We start from the raw sequence: 18,081 nt of genomic DNA, 5'->3' as shown, positions 1-18,081 counted from the left end.
TTAGTTTCATCACATTATGTGACTGATGATATGAAAAATATATTCACTGTAAGACTTTGTAACCAGTAGAACAATTTTATACCAAATAACAAAATGATATAGACAGGAGTGTTCTACCCAGAAGCACATCTTCAGAAGTTACGAGATATATACAGAAGGGCTACACCTTGTAGCCTAGGTATCAACCCAAGCACTGAGCTACATAGACAGTGCCAAATAATGCATGGTTAATAGTGTCGTAGCCAGTAAGACACAGGGTGTCATTATAGGATATGTATTGTAGTGTTATATCCAATAACACTCATGGGTTCATGGGCTTTGTGTCGATTCTATTACTTTAAATATATACAGGCAAATTATATTCAAAACTGCTTAGTAATGAAAGATTATTATTTAATATGCACAGAATGTTTTGTCCAGTAATGCACATTATTATGTAATTTATTCAATAATCAGGAGTGTGTAATTATCTCATATATATATTTCTTAAATTTTAAATTTAGACATACAGTGCAGTAACAGGCCACTGCAGACCATGAGTCCGTGCCGCCCAATTTACACTCCATGAACCTACAACCCCACCCCCCACCCGGTATGTTTCGAACGGTGGGAGGAAACTGGAGCCCCCGGGAAGATCCCATGTCTAACTCCTTATAGACAGCGCGGGATTCGAACCCAAGTCCCGATCACTGGGCACAATGCCAAGCGTTGCCACAATGCTTAGCGTTGCCACCCCAGGCACGTAAACAGGGATGTAGTACTTATTAACTTGCAGTATGTCGTATAGAACTGTTATACTCAGTAATAAACAGCATTTATGCAATTTATATACAAGAATTTTAGCCCAGTTGCATGTTATTATGTAGTATATTCAGTTCTCAGTTCCCAAATGTGTAGCATTATGTAATGTGTATCAAAGTGCTGTACTCTATAATTCAGTATGTTAAATGCAATACATGCAGGAATATTACACCCATAAACACTTGTGTTAATCTGCAATATATAAGCCGAAGTGTTATATTCTGTAATGCTCAGTTAGTGTAACGCTGTTACAGCACCAGCAATTGGGGTTTGAATCCAGCGCTGTCTGTAAGGAGTTTGCATGTTCTCACCCATTTCTGAGTACATTTCCTCCAGGGGCTCCGGATTCTACCCACCCTTCAAAAATATACCGAGGGTGGTAGGTCAATTGGGTGTAATTGGTGGCCCGTTATCATGTAGTATGTCTAAATGAAATTGAAAACCTTTAATTATATATATAGGTGCTATTCCATGTGGCAAACAGTTAATAGATAACACACCGTGTGAATATATTGCATCCCCAAAACTGAAATCTAAATGTTAGGTGTATTTATATTAATATTAGACATCCAGAAGGGAATTAATTACAGAGTTGAATCTAATCAAGAGTTTGGCAGTGATGGGGGGGTTATATTCAAAATAATAGATACCCAGGAATGAGTTTCACATTGGGATAACCGAGAAGTGCACACACGTGCCCGCGCGCGCGTGTGTGTGTGTGTGTGTGTGTGTGTGTGTGTGTGTGTGTGTGTGTGTGTGTGCGCGCGTGTGTGTGCACGTGTGTGTGCGCGCGTGTGTGTGTGTGTGTGTGTGTGTGTGTGTCTGTCTGTCTGTCTGTCTGTCTGTCTGTCTGTGTGTGTAGGTGTTGAGGGGTGGGGGGTTTTTATATTAAATAACATGGGTCTGGGAGTGAGTTGCACTGGAATTGAATTGAGAGTTTTGTGGGGTTTATACAAAATTTCAGATACTCAGGAGTGAGTTAGTCTGAGATATAATCAAGGAGTGTTCTGCAAATGCTGGAGAATAAGTTACAGAATGGAATCCATCAGAGTTTGTCCAGGATGATATCAAGGCTTTTGGCTGCTGTGTTTTCATGGAATAACTGGTGGCTGGGAATAAGGTACAGCCTGGGATTGTAAGTAAGATTTTGAACAGTTTTTTTTCATTACTTCAGTGGTTCTGACCTTTCTCATGAAACCTTCTGTCAATCTGCCATAGCAAGAAAGCTTGAGAGCTCTGAACCCGTGATGTGTGGCAACAGTGATAACTCTGCAGTGAGCAAGTAACAGAAGGCCGCTGATTACCTGGAAATGTCGCTGTGAGGCACATTGTCAATGCCTTCTGCTAACACCTCCAATTAGAGCGCGACATTCAGAATTTGGAGCGTGTCGCTCTTCAGCAAAATGCAGGCGTTTTAAAAGTTAGCTCACAACTTCAATCCCTCAGGTTCTTCCAGAGGACAAGTGAGGTGTCTGTGATTTGCAGCCTCTCTCCTTTTCCCCTCACATACTTGATTGCTTTACTTTGGGGACAACCTACATCCCACCACACCCTCCCACCCCCCAACCAAACTACTACTGATCAAAAATTAGGGCCAACCAATCAAGTGGTCTGTAAGTCCCAAAATGTTCACCTTAAACCACCTTTGCATATCCTAAAATACTGTGCAGATAATGAAAGAATTGAGAAGCAAACTAATAATTGCATGAAATGCAGCTGCCAAATTGTGTTAAGCAAGACCCAGCAACTAGAAAATATTAGTGGCCACAAACTGCCTTATTTTAAGAATGTTGCTGGTTTTTAATAACCAATACCGGCCCTGACACCTGAGAAAACGTCCTTACTCATTCACACAAAAGCTGATAAAAGACAGTTACTGTCCTCCCACATTTCTGCACCGAAAGTTCTCGACCTGGATTATGCATTTGTTTCTGGATGATGACCTCATGACCCAGAGGTGAAGGGGCTGGTCTTTGAGTAAGGATTAAGACGCACTCTCTTCCCCTCTCAATCGTATTAAGAGCTCCTCCAGCAAGAACTTTAACGTCCAACATCACATTGACATCCACGGCCACGACTGGATTCTAAATATCACAAAATATTCTCTGAAAACATCAGCAGCCAGGGGAGGGGGTGAAGGGTGCAGAAAGTTCCCTCAATCAACGCTGGGAAAAGGGCATTCAGCAGACGATGACAAGTTCAGAGTTTCCTCCAAAATATGATATCACCTCCCCCGATCCTGACTCCTTCCCCTCTCAGGTTTACCTGGGAATCGATCCTCTCTCACTTTTGTTTCAGTCAACCCAAGCACTGAGCTACAAAGTAGGCCCCACATTGTGAGAAACAAAGATCATCAACCAAACGCCATCCCATTTCCAACTGTGTTTTAATGAAAATCCATTTTCCCCATTGCCAAGGCATTTCCACGTACCTTTCAGATCCAGAAATGATGAATCATCTCTGTTCCCACCCCAGCAGTGGCTTCCACCTGACTGCATGTTGCTTAGGCCGCAAATTCCAACTACTACATGAAGCAAATTTATTCTCTTCTGGCACGATCATGGCAATCAAAGAGAGAGACGGGCAGCAACAAGACTGGAAACATGTTGTCGCTCTGTGACTCTGTCCCAGTGGCTTTTCAGTTTCACAAGTTTTTAACATTTGATCACATGATGCCAGTTCACCTGGGCCTGAACAAAGGGGACACACAACCAGGCCCCAATGTCTTATCTAACTTACCATTCATACTGCAAAATTGGAAACACAAGTCGGATTGTTCTAGGCCTCTGTCGCTTCTAAAAGACCTCACTGTAAATTAAATTCATTGTTGCAGCCTTGGGTTGAAAACCAAGCCAGACCAGCACAATACCAGTTTTATATCGGACCACAGGCCATGGATAAAGGCCACCCTGTGTGAGGAATTGGTGTGCTGGGACTGCCCCAGGTACTCGTAGGCTGTTTTGTCACTGAGGCCATTTCACTGCTTCCCCAGGTAGATCTGAATCCTTGACAGACGGTTCCTGATAGAATGCCAAACCTCTTCTGCATCAAGAAAAGGTTTCTACAACAGAGACATGCCATGTTGTAAATACTTTTTCTTTCCTGTTTATATATAACATTAATCCAAATTACTGCTACCTTCTCATTAACCAAAACAGTCAAGGGACTTACTAGTGAAGGGGGCTGGGCTGAAGGCCAAGTCTGTTTAGCAATGATGAAAATTCACTGGCAGCTTGAAAAAAAATTAATGATTAGTTATAACAGAACACAGGAGGAGGCATTCAAACCCTTACCTGTTCAATGAAATGATGGCTGTTGTCTCACCAAATTCCATATAAAGTCTCCCTCTTATATTCCTTAATGTGTTTGGTGATCAAAAATCGACTTAAAGTTAACAATCGACTCACACCATTTGCATTGGTTTTCCAAATATCCATGTACAACAGTTTCCTAACTTCACTTACAAAAAGCTTTAAATTCTGGATTCCCCAACTTGCCTCACCCTGTATATTCTATCATTTTCTCTCTATATATTTAATTTTTTAGACATACAGCACGGTAACAGGCCATTTCAGCCCACAAGTCCATCTTCCCCAATGACACCCAATTGACCCATAACCCCTGGTATGTTTTGAACGGTGGGAGGAAAACCCACGCAGACGCGGGGTGAACATACAAACACCTTACAGAGAGCCTGGGATTCGAACCCTGGTCCAAAACGCTGGCGCTGTAACAACATTGCTATGCCGACCGTGCCGTCTTGATTAAATTAATTTCGGATTCCAAAAAGTATAACTGTGGATTGTATAAATATGTAAGAAGTATCGGTGCCAGGTTTAGGAACAGCTGCTGCCCCCTCCACCATCAGACTCCTCAATGACAAACTCAATCAGGAACTCGTTTAAGGACCCTACCTTTCTTTCTCACTGAGTTGCAGTTTGTTTACATTTCTTTATTTGTTTACATGTGCATGCTGAGCACAGATTTTCTGCGCTACCAACAGGGCCGGTGCCAGACTATTTTGCACCCTAGGAAAGGCCAACTACTTGCACCACCCCCCCCCACAAAAAAATTCCCAACTTCGATTTTCAAAACCAGATGTTTTGTAGAAAAAATGAAAAACACAAAACTTGAAACTGCTAAATTTACTTTAAATTGCAAGACTAAGTTATACATTGATCTTTGATTATATTTTTCAAATGCAAAAGAAAATATTTTGGCACACGAATCATTTTGAACTAAAGTGCGCTCGGTAAAATGCATCCCTCCGCCAACATTAAAAGCTGTTACTTCACACACTAGACTTAACCTTCCAATGTCCATTTTATTCCAAAAGAATGATGCAGTATGAAAATGCCCCTTTGGCCCATCAAGTTTGCTCTGACTTTCCCATAATCATTTTTACAAATCTATGTTATTCCCTTTTTTTAAAATTTTCCCGCGTTTCTGTCATTTCACCCCCCCATCCCCCCCCAGATTCTACAACTCACGTACACACTATGGCAACGGCCAATAATCTACCTGCCCACATCTTTGAGATTCGAGAGGAAATTGAAGCCTCTGGAGGAAGCTCACGTGGTCACTGGGAGAAGGTGCAAACTGCACACAGACAGGGCCAGAGTTCAGGGCAGAAGCCAGATGGCTGGAGCTGGGAGGTAGAAGCTCTATTCATTGCACCCCTGTGAGACAGCATCAACTAGAGCAATAATCAAGTTGATGACACGTCTCTTTAAGAGCTGCCAGGAAGGATAGAATCTCCACATTACACAACAACTGTGAGAACTTGCAATTCATTGATAGAGAACACTGAGGAAAATGTAACTAGATAATTTCACCATTGCTTTACACACGGAAATTCAAGAACGCCTTTTTGTTAGTCGGCCTTTTGAAGTTCTCATGTTTTATGAAACTTTGACAACTAGGATAAACAAAATCATTAATATAATGACAAAAATAATATAGAGTAATTTCTGAATTGATTTATTGTAAGAATTTATATATTTTTATTTCTTATCTCTGAATACTGATAGTTATTCTGCTATTAGAAACAAGCTAGTACCTGTCCTGAGCTCCCGATGCCCAACTCCAAAGACTGAACCCTCCCCTCGGCCTATCGGTGCACACCGGAGCTCCCGACTCAGACTCTGAACCCTCCCTTCGGCCTACCGGTGCACACAAGAGCTCCTGACACTGAATCCGAACTCTCCCTTTGGCCTACCTAAACGGTGGGGCACAAGTTGCGCTCTTCATCAGCGCTCCTGAGATCTGTGCCCTAAGGCGGCTGCCTAATTGGCCTAGTGGTAGCTCCAACCCCGACTACCATTCAGTGGCAATGCTGTCTAGCCTTCAGGAAAAAGAATCTCAGGGTTGTATGTGATGTGTGTCCTCTGACAACAATCTTAAATCTGAATCTTCGTGCCTTCCATCACCCCACCCCTGAGATAGTGGCACCCAGAACTAATCACACTGGCCCTTTTGCTAAGAGTAGGGACGCCGGTAACCAGAGGACGTCGGTTTAAGGCGAGGTGGGGGTGATTAGAAGAGATTTAATAGAAACCTGAGGGATAATCCTTTTACAATGAGGATGGTGTTTGTGTGGAACAGGCTGCCAGAGGAGGTGGTTGAGGCAGGTACTATTGCAATGTTTAAGGAACATTCGGTTGGATACATGGACAGGAAGGGTTTAGAGATGGGCCAAACGCAGGTAGGTGGGACTAGTGTGGGTGGGACATTTTGGTGAGCGTGGGCAAGTTGGCCCAAAGGGCCTGCTTCCAAGCTCTGTGACTCCGTGATTTTAAAGCTCCTCACAATATTCCTGGAGTGATTTAGGCAGGATTTTGTGGAGTGATTAGTACGACGAGTCCCTCAACGTAAAACAAAGAAACAGGAGCAACTTTCCTTCCCTATGGGAAGTTTCCATACACACAACCACAAGCATTCATGTTTCAGTGTCACCCAATATGTGAAAGTATGGTACAATGACGCAGGGTCACTGGGAACAAAAGCCCATTCATCTTGGTCAGTCTAGTCTGCAAAATCACAACCCCATGGGCAATTCTTTACTCCATATCCCACAATATTGTTATTTTCTAAAAAAAAGTCAGTTTCAAAAGTTCCAAATAACTCTTAATAATCACATCTTTATAAGGGAGAAAGAGTTCCAGATACCCACAGTCTTTTCTTTCTAAGATACACATACCAACATCCCTCCTGAATTCCTGGCTCTAATTTTCAGATGATCTCCCCTTTACACTGGCCTCTCCCTCCTCATCGGAGGAAACCTCCTCTCACTCTGCCCTACCAACTACTTCATCATCTTAAATTTGATCGCCACTCAATGGGCTGGGTTGCCCAAGGTGCTCATCGCCATCTTGCACTCAAGGGCATTTAAGACACGCTTTGCCAGCAATTTGTTCATTCCCAAAAGCAAACTATTAATGCGTTGGATTCTTGAACTGAGTGGCTTGGTTGAGCTATGTCGGACGGCTGCTAAGTGTTAAGCACATTACCGCAGGTTTGCAGTCACATATAGACCCATAAAAGGTTGGAGCAATGATTGCCCTCCCTATAGGACAATAGTGAATTAGATGGAATTTTACAATCTGCCAGCTTTGCGGATATTTATTGCCCACACTGGCTGATTTATTCTTTTCTTTTTCAATATTTGTATTGAATTTTATATAACAGTACATAAAGGAATGATGTATAAAACTAATATAAACGGTGATAGATCAGACAAGCACAATGTCAGAGAAAAAAAATTCTTACGCCATGGTATAACCAGATTAACCCAGTCCTCATCGAGGGCTCAGTAGTGGAGAGGGTCAAGAACTTCAAATTCCTTGGCGTCAACATCTCCGAAGATCTGTCCACACTGCTGCAATTGCAGAGAAGGCTCACCAGAGGCTATACTCTGTGAGGTGTCTGAGGACATTCGACACGCCACCGAAGATTCTGGTGGACCGTGGAGAGCATTCTGGCTGATTGCATCACTGCCTGGTATGGAGGCGCCAACACTCAGGATAAGAATAAACTCCTGCAGGTTGTTAACTCAGCCTGCGACATCACAGGCGCCAGACTCCACTCCATCGAGGACGTCTATATGAGGCGGAGCCTTAAAAAAACCAACCTCTATCCTCAAAGACCCCACCACCACCCAGGCCATGTCCTCTTCAGTCTGCGACCACCAGGGTAAAGGTCCAGGAGCCTAAATATGAACACCTAGTGGCCAAAGGACAGCTTCTTCCCCCCCTGCCATCAGATCCCTGAATGATCAATGAACCAAAGGCCCTGCTTTATTTTTCATCCATTATTATTTGTACTTTTTTATATTAATGTTATATTATTACTTTTATATTTTTTTTAATATTACTTTTTTATATTAACTATCTTACAGATGGTTAATATGTTTGCACTGTGACGCTGCCACAAAGCACTGAATTTCATAACTTGTTCATGGCAATAAATCCTGATTCTGATTCTGAACTGAATCAAAACACCACAAATGCCATGGTAGGGTATGAACTCACATCTCTGGATTATTCGTCTAGACCCACTAGGATACGCGTCTGACAGCTGAACCATTGCACCACCACGACTGCAAAAGATGCTAATGGAGAATCCATACGAGTGCATTAAAACGCACCAACAACCCCTCCAACCCCCCTTCCCCACTATACCACTGGGCCAAGAAAACTCCACACATGCCTCATTTATTTTTTGAAAGAACAACATATAATCCTTTTTTTCCCGAATTTGATAGAGAATATTCATCATTTGCCCATACTGGAATGTTATTTTATAAATACACAATAGAACTATACTCATTGCAGATCTTTGTGCTTTAACGGTTGTGGCTAGCCGACTCACTATCTCGCTCCCTTCCCCATCCCTCTGTTTTCTTTCCTCCATCTCTACACCCCCTTCCCTCTCCAAGCGCAGAGCCACCCTTCCCCCTGTCTGCTGGTGTGCACTCCCTCCCTTATCCATCTTTTACCTCTTCTACCTCTGGCCCTGTGCTCCTCCCCTGCCCTTCTCCCTCCCCTCCCCCAAGACTTTGTTTGGCCAGCTCCCTACATTTTTGTCATACCATGATGAAGGGCTCAAGCCCGAAATGTCGGTTCTGTATCTTTATCTTTGCTACATATAGGACACTGTTTGACCTGCTGAGTTTCTCCAGCACTATGTTTATACTTCAACCACGTTGTCTGCAGACTCTACGTACACTCTACACTCATTAATTGACTTTTCTTTCCATAAACAAAAATATACAAAGCAAATCCAAGGTAGAGTCGTGCCTCCTTCTCTGAGGGCATCTCCCCAAGCCAACCGATTCTACCATCCAAGAAGGCCAGGGTCAGCGGAGGCATAGAAGAACCAGCAACCCCTGTGTGGAAGCCCCTTCACTTCCACAGCGTTTCCTCAGCTCACTGCGGAAACACTTACACCACCCGCTGCAGTGGCTCATGAAGGCGACACCAGCTTTTTTTTAAAAGGCCAATTTGGTTTTACCAGCCATGCCAAAGGGATAACTCTCGGATCTTCACATTCCTTCCCCTGGGATAAGACCTGACATTCCTTTAGTACGTTTCCTCAGATCCGAAAAGCTTAGGGCCAGAAGGTTTTTGGTTGTTGGGTTTTTTTTTCGGTTAACGGAACGATGGCTTTAAACATCCCAGTAGCATCAGCAGAATATTTGTACCAGTGGTTAAACAACAACAAAAAAACAACTGCAGGCTTTTTGAGCATGCAATGTTTAATACGTACCAAAAAACAACTTGATCTCTGCTTACAAAGTAAGATAAATGCTGCACTGAGCACTAGAATCCCTGACGTTCTGTTCTCTAGACAAACATTAATGCCTCCTCCTTTTCTTGTCACTGGTATCCAGCGTACTCTCTGCAGACCGCTTTTGCCATTTGCACTTGTACAGTTCATGTCGGAACCGCAAAGAAGTTCGGTTAATGGATCATTTTGGTTAACGGAACTTTGGATTAGGGGAAGCATATACCTTAAACCTGTCATATCCACAATCTCTTAATCCACAGATCCCTCATTTTCTCAGCTGTTAGTTTCATGCCACTCATATTGTATTCTGACCTTCATTTCTTAGCAATGAGGATTACAAAATTCATTGTGAGGGAGGAATTTACTTTGGGCCATTAAGCAAATTGGGGAATTTGCCAACTGCCCTGCCTGATTCCCACATATTGTGAAATAACTGCACGTAGTGGTTAGCGCAACACCTTTACAGTGCCAGGGGTTCGAATCCCGCGCTGTCTGTAAGGAGTTTGTGCTTTCTCCCTGTGTCCGTATTGACTCCGGTTTCCTCCCACCGTTTAAGATGTACCGGGTGGGGGGGGGGGGTGGTTGTGGGTTAATTGGGCAGCATAGACTCGTGGGCCAGAATGGCCTGTTATCGCATTGTAGGTCTAAATGTTTTTTACATTTAAATTTAAAATGTAAAAGAAATTAAAAACATGCTAGTTCACTAATTCCCACTCGGTAGTGAAGTGGAGAGGCAGCTTTCCCGTGGATCTGCTTGGATTTTTGTTTGGTCTTTGAAACTGTTCCTTCTTTTTCCTGAAAAAAAAATTGGAAATAAAATTTCATTCAATGAAGCAAGGATTGGCAGGTCTACAAATGCATTGATAAAGTAACCTTCCAGTGCAGCCAAGTTGTAAATAATTTCAATCAATATTTATTGTGAATAATTTCAAATAATTGCAGAGATCGAATGAAGGAAAATATTGGATTTTACTGTTGAAATAAAAATGAGGCACCCGGGGAGTTTTCTTGGTCTGGGGGTCCGGGTGTGGGGGGGGGTGCGGTTAATGCTGAAAATGGGGTGGCCACACAATTCATCTCCTTCTTCTGACAGACTGCGGCCTGTGAGTGCTCCAGCCATAATTCGGACATTACCCTGATGGTTGTGGGAATGAGGGCGAACAAAGGACTAGACTGTAGCCCTTTATTGTATCCTTCCCACTGATCCGCCCACTCCAGGGGCAGCCCGTCTAATGATCCCTTTTCATCGACACTCCAAGGGGTGGCAGGGGGTGGGGGGAACAGACCCAGCACACAATTGTCTTTACTGTCTTGGGAGCAAGCTGCACCCGCTGGCATTGTCACACTGCTCTTACTTATTAAAGGGAAAGTTCACCTTCTAGGATCGGGGATATTTGATGGCAAGTCCATATTATATTTGTCCGTATTAAGAGAAAAATGTAAAATAGACAACGGTGAGAATGATTGACATTACGAATGCAAAAAAAAAGTCCTGAACGATTTTCTTGAACTGTGAACAATTTATTGCAAATCAAATATAATTTTTGGAAACAAAAATTGACTGAGAATGTTGGAGAGGAGTTTCGCGGACGTTTCGTGTCAGAGGAATGCAAAGTCCTGCTGCCCAAATTATAACTCCAATAAATGGGGGATTATCCTTGCTGATTTGACATTGCAGCACAGAGTTGAGGAACAGTAAGGTGGCCATTCCAAAAGGAGGGCATAGTCATTGGTTACCAAAAATTGCCCCCTCTTTCTCTCACTGGTGACTATTCCTAGGGTGGCCTTTGCAAATGTCCACAAAGGAGGACGTGATCATATATACACACATTGTGTTTGCATTTGTTGTGTCTGCAATACAGTTTAAATTTTATTTTAAATATATAATTTTTTTTTTAAACACAACCTATGACCACGTCCTCCTTTTTGGACATTTGGAAATGGCCACCCTAGGGATTAGTCACCAGCGAGAGAAAGAGGGGGTGATTTTCAAGTTGGGAGGGGAGTAAAATAATCAAGTAATTGGACATTGAACAACATTTGGGCCCATCTTAATTCACCTACATAACGTTCCTAATTTCAGATACTCCCCGAGTTACAACCATAACTTGGACCGAAGGGTCGGACGTATCTCAGAATGGACGCATGTTGTATTTGACAAACTATAACAGGGATACAGGGCATGTGGGAGCCATAATGTGCCTACTTACCTTGTCAGTCGGCATCCCGGGCACCGTGGGCTAGGGGTGGCCCTCTCAACTCTTGTGCGCATGCGTGAGTCCCTGGTTGGCTCATGTGCAGTGGGTTTGAGTATTGGAGTTCGGTTGGTGCACACACAAGAGTTAAATGCCCTCACGATATTGAATTTGCGCCCTTAACTCTCGCGCAAGTGCCAATCGAACTGCATGGGGGTGTCTGCATGAAGTTTTACTCTGCAGCTCAGCCATGCTGCACCTGCCCTGAGACTATTTGATAGGCGAATGTAGAAGGGCTTTTAATGTATATCCAACCTATGGGGATCTGCTCCTGGATTTTAATAGGACACAACATCCACAACAACTGAATACAAGGGCAGTGCCTTCAGTGAAAATAATGACTTTATCACACAGGCTGTTAGCTATGACATCAGAGTTCAGTGGTGTTAAATTTCTTTTACCTATTACTGTAATTTCTATCTACTCTTAATTGTACATTAGCAGGGGAATATTCTGGAAAAGGTAACACAGGAAATTTAAATCAATGAACTGAATTGTGCCAATTTTAAGTTCCATAATGAATCTGGCCTTAAGTTTGCCTTCAATTCCATGAAAACACAAGTCCCACTGAGATACAAACATTGGAGTGTGATCTGATAATGTTTTGATTATGTTGTGTGGCAATGTTGTGACACTTTGGATAGAGAAAATATTTCTTCTAGGTCCAGAGATCTATAAAGGGGAACATGGACTTACAATGAGAGACAGGGTGCTCATGAGAGAAAGGCGTTCACTTGGAACTTGGCGGTCTAATGAGGAGGGATTGGTTTGTGGTGGGGTCCAGAAGAGCAAGGTGAGACCATTGGAACATCAGAATCCTGGAGGACCTTGACAGAGTGGTTGTGGGGAAGATGTTTCCTCTTCTGGGCCTATCAAGAACTGATGGTAGCCCCACTGTTTAAAGATAAATTAATGGGATGTGGAGAAACATTTTCTCTCAGAGGCTGTGAGTCTGGCACTTTCTTCCTCAAAGAGTGGTGGATATAAAGTCTTTGAATACTTTTTATGACAGAGGGAATAGATTCTTGATCCACAAGGATGTGCGGTTACCACAAGTAGTTAGGAATGAAGAGTTAAGGGCACAGCTAGATCAATACGATCTTAGTAAATTGAGAAAGAGTTTAAACCTATTCTTGCTCTTTATCCTGTAGATTTTTATTTAGACATACAGCAGGGCCACAGGCCATTTCAGCCCAAGATCCCATGCTGCCCAATTACACCCAATTAACCTACAAACCCCAGTACATTTGGAAAGGTAGGAGGAAACCAGAGCTCCCACGCAGGCACGGGGAGAACGTACAAACTCTTTACAGACAGCAGGGGATTCGAACCCTGGTCCCGATCGCTGGCACAGAATCGGCATTGCGCTAACCGCTGCACCAACCGTTCCATCTATGATGACTAAAAGTCTCATTAGGAGATAATAACTGATGGAAACGTAAATCATCCTTGGGGATATCTTGAGTTTTCGATGGAGATCCAGCACACATTTGCTAAAGGAAAATTAAGCTTGAAAGACGGTCACTTTTTGATGTAGCAGCAGAGAAGATTAGTGAAGGGAATGGGAATATTATTCATGTAAATTTTCAGAAGGCCTTTGACAAAGAGACTGTTTAGCAAAATGGAGGCCCATGAAATGAAAGGGACAGCATATTTATTTCAGGAAATTTGTCTCACTGGGCCCGCATGTGTTAGTGTAGCGGTTAGCACAACATGGTTACAGCACCAACGATCGGGACTGAGGTTCAAATCTCACGCTGTCTGTAAGGAGTTTGTACGCTCTCCCTGCATGGGTTTCCTCTGGGTGTTCCGGTTTCCTCCCACTGTTTGGCGTACCAAGGGTTGCAGGTCAATTGGTTGTCATTGGGAGGCACAGGCTAATGGGCCAGAAGGGCTTGTTACCGTGCTATACGCCTAAATTTAAATTTTTTAAAAATCAAGTTAAAAATTTAAATTTAGAACAGAAAGTGGAATCAAGCTGTGCTTTTGTGTTACAGATTAGAGGTTGATAGATGTTCCATCGAGGTGGGTCCTGAGATTATTTTCCTTAGATATAAATGACTTGGTAATGGGTATGGAGAGTACTATTTCAAATTCTGCAGAAGATTCCAAACTTAAAGGTAAACAGAAGAGTAATCGGCTGAGAGAGGTTATAGGTAAGCTGGCAGGGTGGGCAGAGAAGTGGTGGATGCAGTTTGACGTGGATGTTTTTGTAAAGTGACTTATTGTGTCAGAATATAAAGAAAAAATATAACATGGAGCAAATAACACAGTTCTGAAGGTTTTGAAAAGCAGAGGAATCTGGATGTATATGCGCCTAGATACTTAAAACTAGGACATGTTGACTTAGAAAACATATGGGCCCCAGGGCTTCCTGAATAGAGATGTAACATAAGAAAAAATGGACTGGCCAGAAATATCCAATTCTGGTCACCACAATTTACGAAGAACATCAAGGTTCCAAGGGGATGCAGATTTACATGAATTGTTCCATGGGTGAGCTATGAAATGGGTACACCAGGAGAAGCTGGGGTCGTACTCTTTGGCTCATAGAATGTCGACAGAGATTTCACAGGAGTGAACCAAAACAACAGAAAATGCAGGAAATACTCACCAGATTGGGAGCATCTGTGAAGAGAGAAAATGGAGTGAGTTTTGTTTTAAGCTTTTCAATTCTTGTACAACATCATGATTGGCTTAACAAAGGTAAATAGGAGGAAGACGTTCCCACCAGCAGATGGTTCAAGGACCTATTTAATCTCAAATGTAACATTTTGGTGAAAATATCGAGGATGATAATGAAAATCTTTGATTGAGATATCACTCATGAACATGGCAAAGGTGGTGGAAAAGGAACGAATAGACACTCTGACAATATTGGCAGCACAGACTCATGGGCTGAAATGGCCTGTTATCGTGCTGTATGTTTAAATGATTTTTTAAATTAAAACTGTCACTGTTTCAGGAAGCAGTTCACAGGCATTGACTTTTCTGCATTGACCTTTGTGCTGTGGGACACAGAACAGTTGATTGTCACACTACAGGATTCCTCAAACAGTAATATGATAACTTTTTTAAGAGAAGTTGGTCAAAGAATAATCATTAGGTATGATACTTCAAAATAGAGTCATACATCACAGAAAGAGGGGCTTCAACTCATTGCATCTATGCCAATCGTCAAGAACCCTTCCACACTAATTCAAATGGATCCTTTAGCATCCTCATCTGGCCTACACTAGAAAACATTTCCAGTGGTCATTTAATCTAGCAACCCACAATTCTTTGGCATTCTGGAATACACCAAAGCACGTAGGGAAGATCCATGCAGTCAAGGGGAGAACATGCAAACTCTGCAGAGGTAGCACCCAAGGTTAGGATCAAACCTGGGTCTCTGAACCATAGAACAGTACAGCATAGTCATTTGGTGAGGCTATACCACTAGTTGCTGCACCTGTGTGCCAGGGGATCTTTTACATCCACTCGAGAGTCTTTGGTTTATCATCTAAACATGGCAGGTCAGGTCACTTGTCTGAGCACTACTGATACCATGTAACCGAGGTAGAGAGGTCAACAACTAAACTGGCTCATCCATCTGGGGCTCGCCCGGTGCGGAGGGTGGTGAGACACCCTTCAGGATGACAAACAAGACCCCTCAAAGGGTGGACGATCCCTCTCATAGAGTCAACGGCTGTCTGGCAACCCCGTGCAGTGATGCACGCATCAGCACTTGGTCTAGCCATTCACTGCAATGGAACTCCCCCCTACCCCCCCACCACCACCCCCCCACCCGGCCGTCTCTGACCTTGCCGGGCTGCTGGATCCGGGACTGGGATGTCAAGAGGGTGGGTCTGGACGCCATGCTCACCTTAAATCCATTCACGTGCACACTGTTCCTTTCTGAGGGGTGGGGTATCCTCATATCAAACCCCACAAACTCACTGAAAGGGACCGTCATCATACTATGGGATGGATGGCCTGAAGAAGAAACATGGCTCTACTAATATTGCAGCATTCCAGCAGCATGCCAACGTGTTTGTACTTATTTCTTCTGTGTGGGTCCACAAGAAGATCTTACAGCAACATATCAAATTACGTGAGGAGATGGAAACAGAAAAGTTGTTTGCATTGGTAAGTGAGACTAGAATCGGGGACATTGCCTTGAGATTCGTGGGAGTAGTTTTAAGTCAGAGATCAAGAGGAACTGCTGCGCCCAGAGAGGAATGGATTTCTCTGCCCAATGAAGTAGTGGAGGCTGCCTCGTGATATTGGAGTTTAGACACAGCTGTTTTAGCTGGAATTAAAGGCTATGGGGAAAAGGCAGGTAGATGGAGCTGAGATCAGCATGAATGGCAGATCAGTCTTGATGGGCCAGAAAGGCCACTCCTGCTCCTACTTCTGATGTTCAAACCCACAGGATTCTGGTTCAAGAGACACAATCGATTTAACAGCAGAGTATTTCAACTGTGGTTAAGACATAATTTCCGCACTTTCACAAAGGCAAGGTGAAAGCATTAGCAAGCTGCAGCAGCGTTTTGGAGGGTCGCAGGGCTGGAGTTAGTAGAGCTGCAGCCTCACAGTTCACGAACCAGAGTCATGACTTGCAAGACCCAAGTTCAATCATGACCTCCAGTGTGTTGTTCACATGCTCTTCCAGGAACTATGTGGTTTCCTCCACTTTCTGTCCACAACTCATAGTAGTCTGGCTTAATAGGCTAACTGGCCACTGCATATTGTCCGCTGGAGAGCAGGTGAATCTTTTACATTTTTTAAAATTTAAATTTACGTGGCAACGTGCCCTTCCGGCCCACACATCTGTGCTGCCCAATTACACCCAATTAACCTACAACCCCATTGTGGTGATATGACCACTAGCGTACTGCAGGGGGCGATCTCTGTACCTGCAGAAGGACCAACTGGGGGCTGACTCCACCTGGCCTGCTGTCAATCAACCGACCTGAATATAAGCCTGAGCCGGCCCCTCCTGAGCCAGTCACTTGGAGCCACCTCAGCTGAAACTGGTGTGTACAGACTTTTAGCAGAATAAGGCCTGTAGTACAGTCTTTTGTGTTTTGAGTCTGCTTCCTACGACCACAGCATGACACACCCATTTTGTAGGGTGGGAGGAAACCGGAGCCCTGGGTAAAAACCCACGCAGACACAGGGAGAACGTACAAATGCTTTACAGACAGCACAGGATTTGAACCCTGGTCCCGATCGCTGGCGCTGCAACAGCTTGCGCTAACCGTGGGGATTGTGGGGAAAATAAAATGAGATATGTTTACTTGAGTGCTTGAAAGCAGTCAAGGATTGAACCCAATGACCTGTTTCCATACTCTACAGTGCTATGATGTCGGAGACTGTAACAAGATTACCAACCTTGCCCTATCATTAGTGGGATACTACAAAGCTCTGATATCCTTGCAAAATTATCTTGCAGTCCAGAAGTGAGCAAGAATGAAGACCATTCTGTGACTGCACCAGGTAACACCATCAGAGAGAGTGACACCAAAATGACGTCTATAAAAATTTTTGTGCAGTGTTTCAGCAGAAATTTATTCTTTTTAATAAAAATATCCTTGTAGTCCATTAGAACAACGAAAAACATTTCTCATAAGCCTGGCTCACACGTATCAATAGACCTATGAGGCTAAAACTCAATACTCATTTACGTTTTGAACCTTCTAACATGCTCCAGTCAGAGCTGTCATTATTCCCCAATGACAATGACGCGCGGTTTCGTCTGCGTGCGCCATCAGCAAGCGCTGCTGTTTTCGTTGTTTTACCGTCGCTGCCTCTGTCAAGCTGTTCTGATGTTTTAGCTACAATATTGTGGTCTTTAGTCTTTGTAAACACATTGAGGCCGTGCACAGGATATTGTAATTTGAAGGTGTAATTTTAATTTTGCTCATCATTTATCTCTCTACTGTCGCCATTACATTCAGCGATCTACGGGAATTACGATTTACGAGTAACGTTAGGTACAAAAAACATTACTAAGGATTCTGGATGGTCGGGTACGGGAGGGGATCCATGAAGGGGTGTTGCAAGACCTGGAGATCATTCCTTAGTGGGGGGGGGGAAAGGAGCGGGTGTCCTTCACCTTGTGCCCATTGCTCCTGGATTTTTGCAAGCAATCCTGGTGCCAAGCTATTTGAGGGTGGTCATCGAGCAGGTCACCACTGCCTTGCCAACAGGAGAAAGAATCTCAGGGCTCTATGTGATGTCACTCTGAGCACAA

This window comes from Narcine bancroftii, chromosome 13 (genome assembly GCF_036971445.1).
Source record: "Narcine bancroftii isolate sNarBan1 chromosome 13, sNarBan1.hap1, whole genome shotgun sequence".
In the NCBI taxonomy this organism is placed as follows: Eukaryota; Metazoa; Chordata; class Chondrichthyes; order Torpediniformes; family Narcinidae; genus Narcine; species Narcine bancroftii.
The sequence above is the reverse complement of the archived record's forward strand: the minus strand, read 5'-3'. Positions refer to the sequence as shown.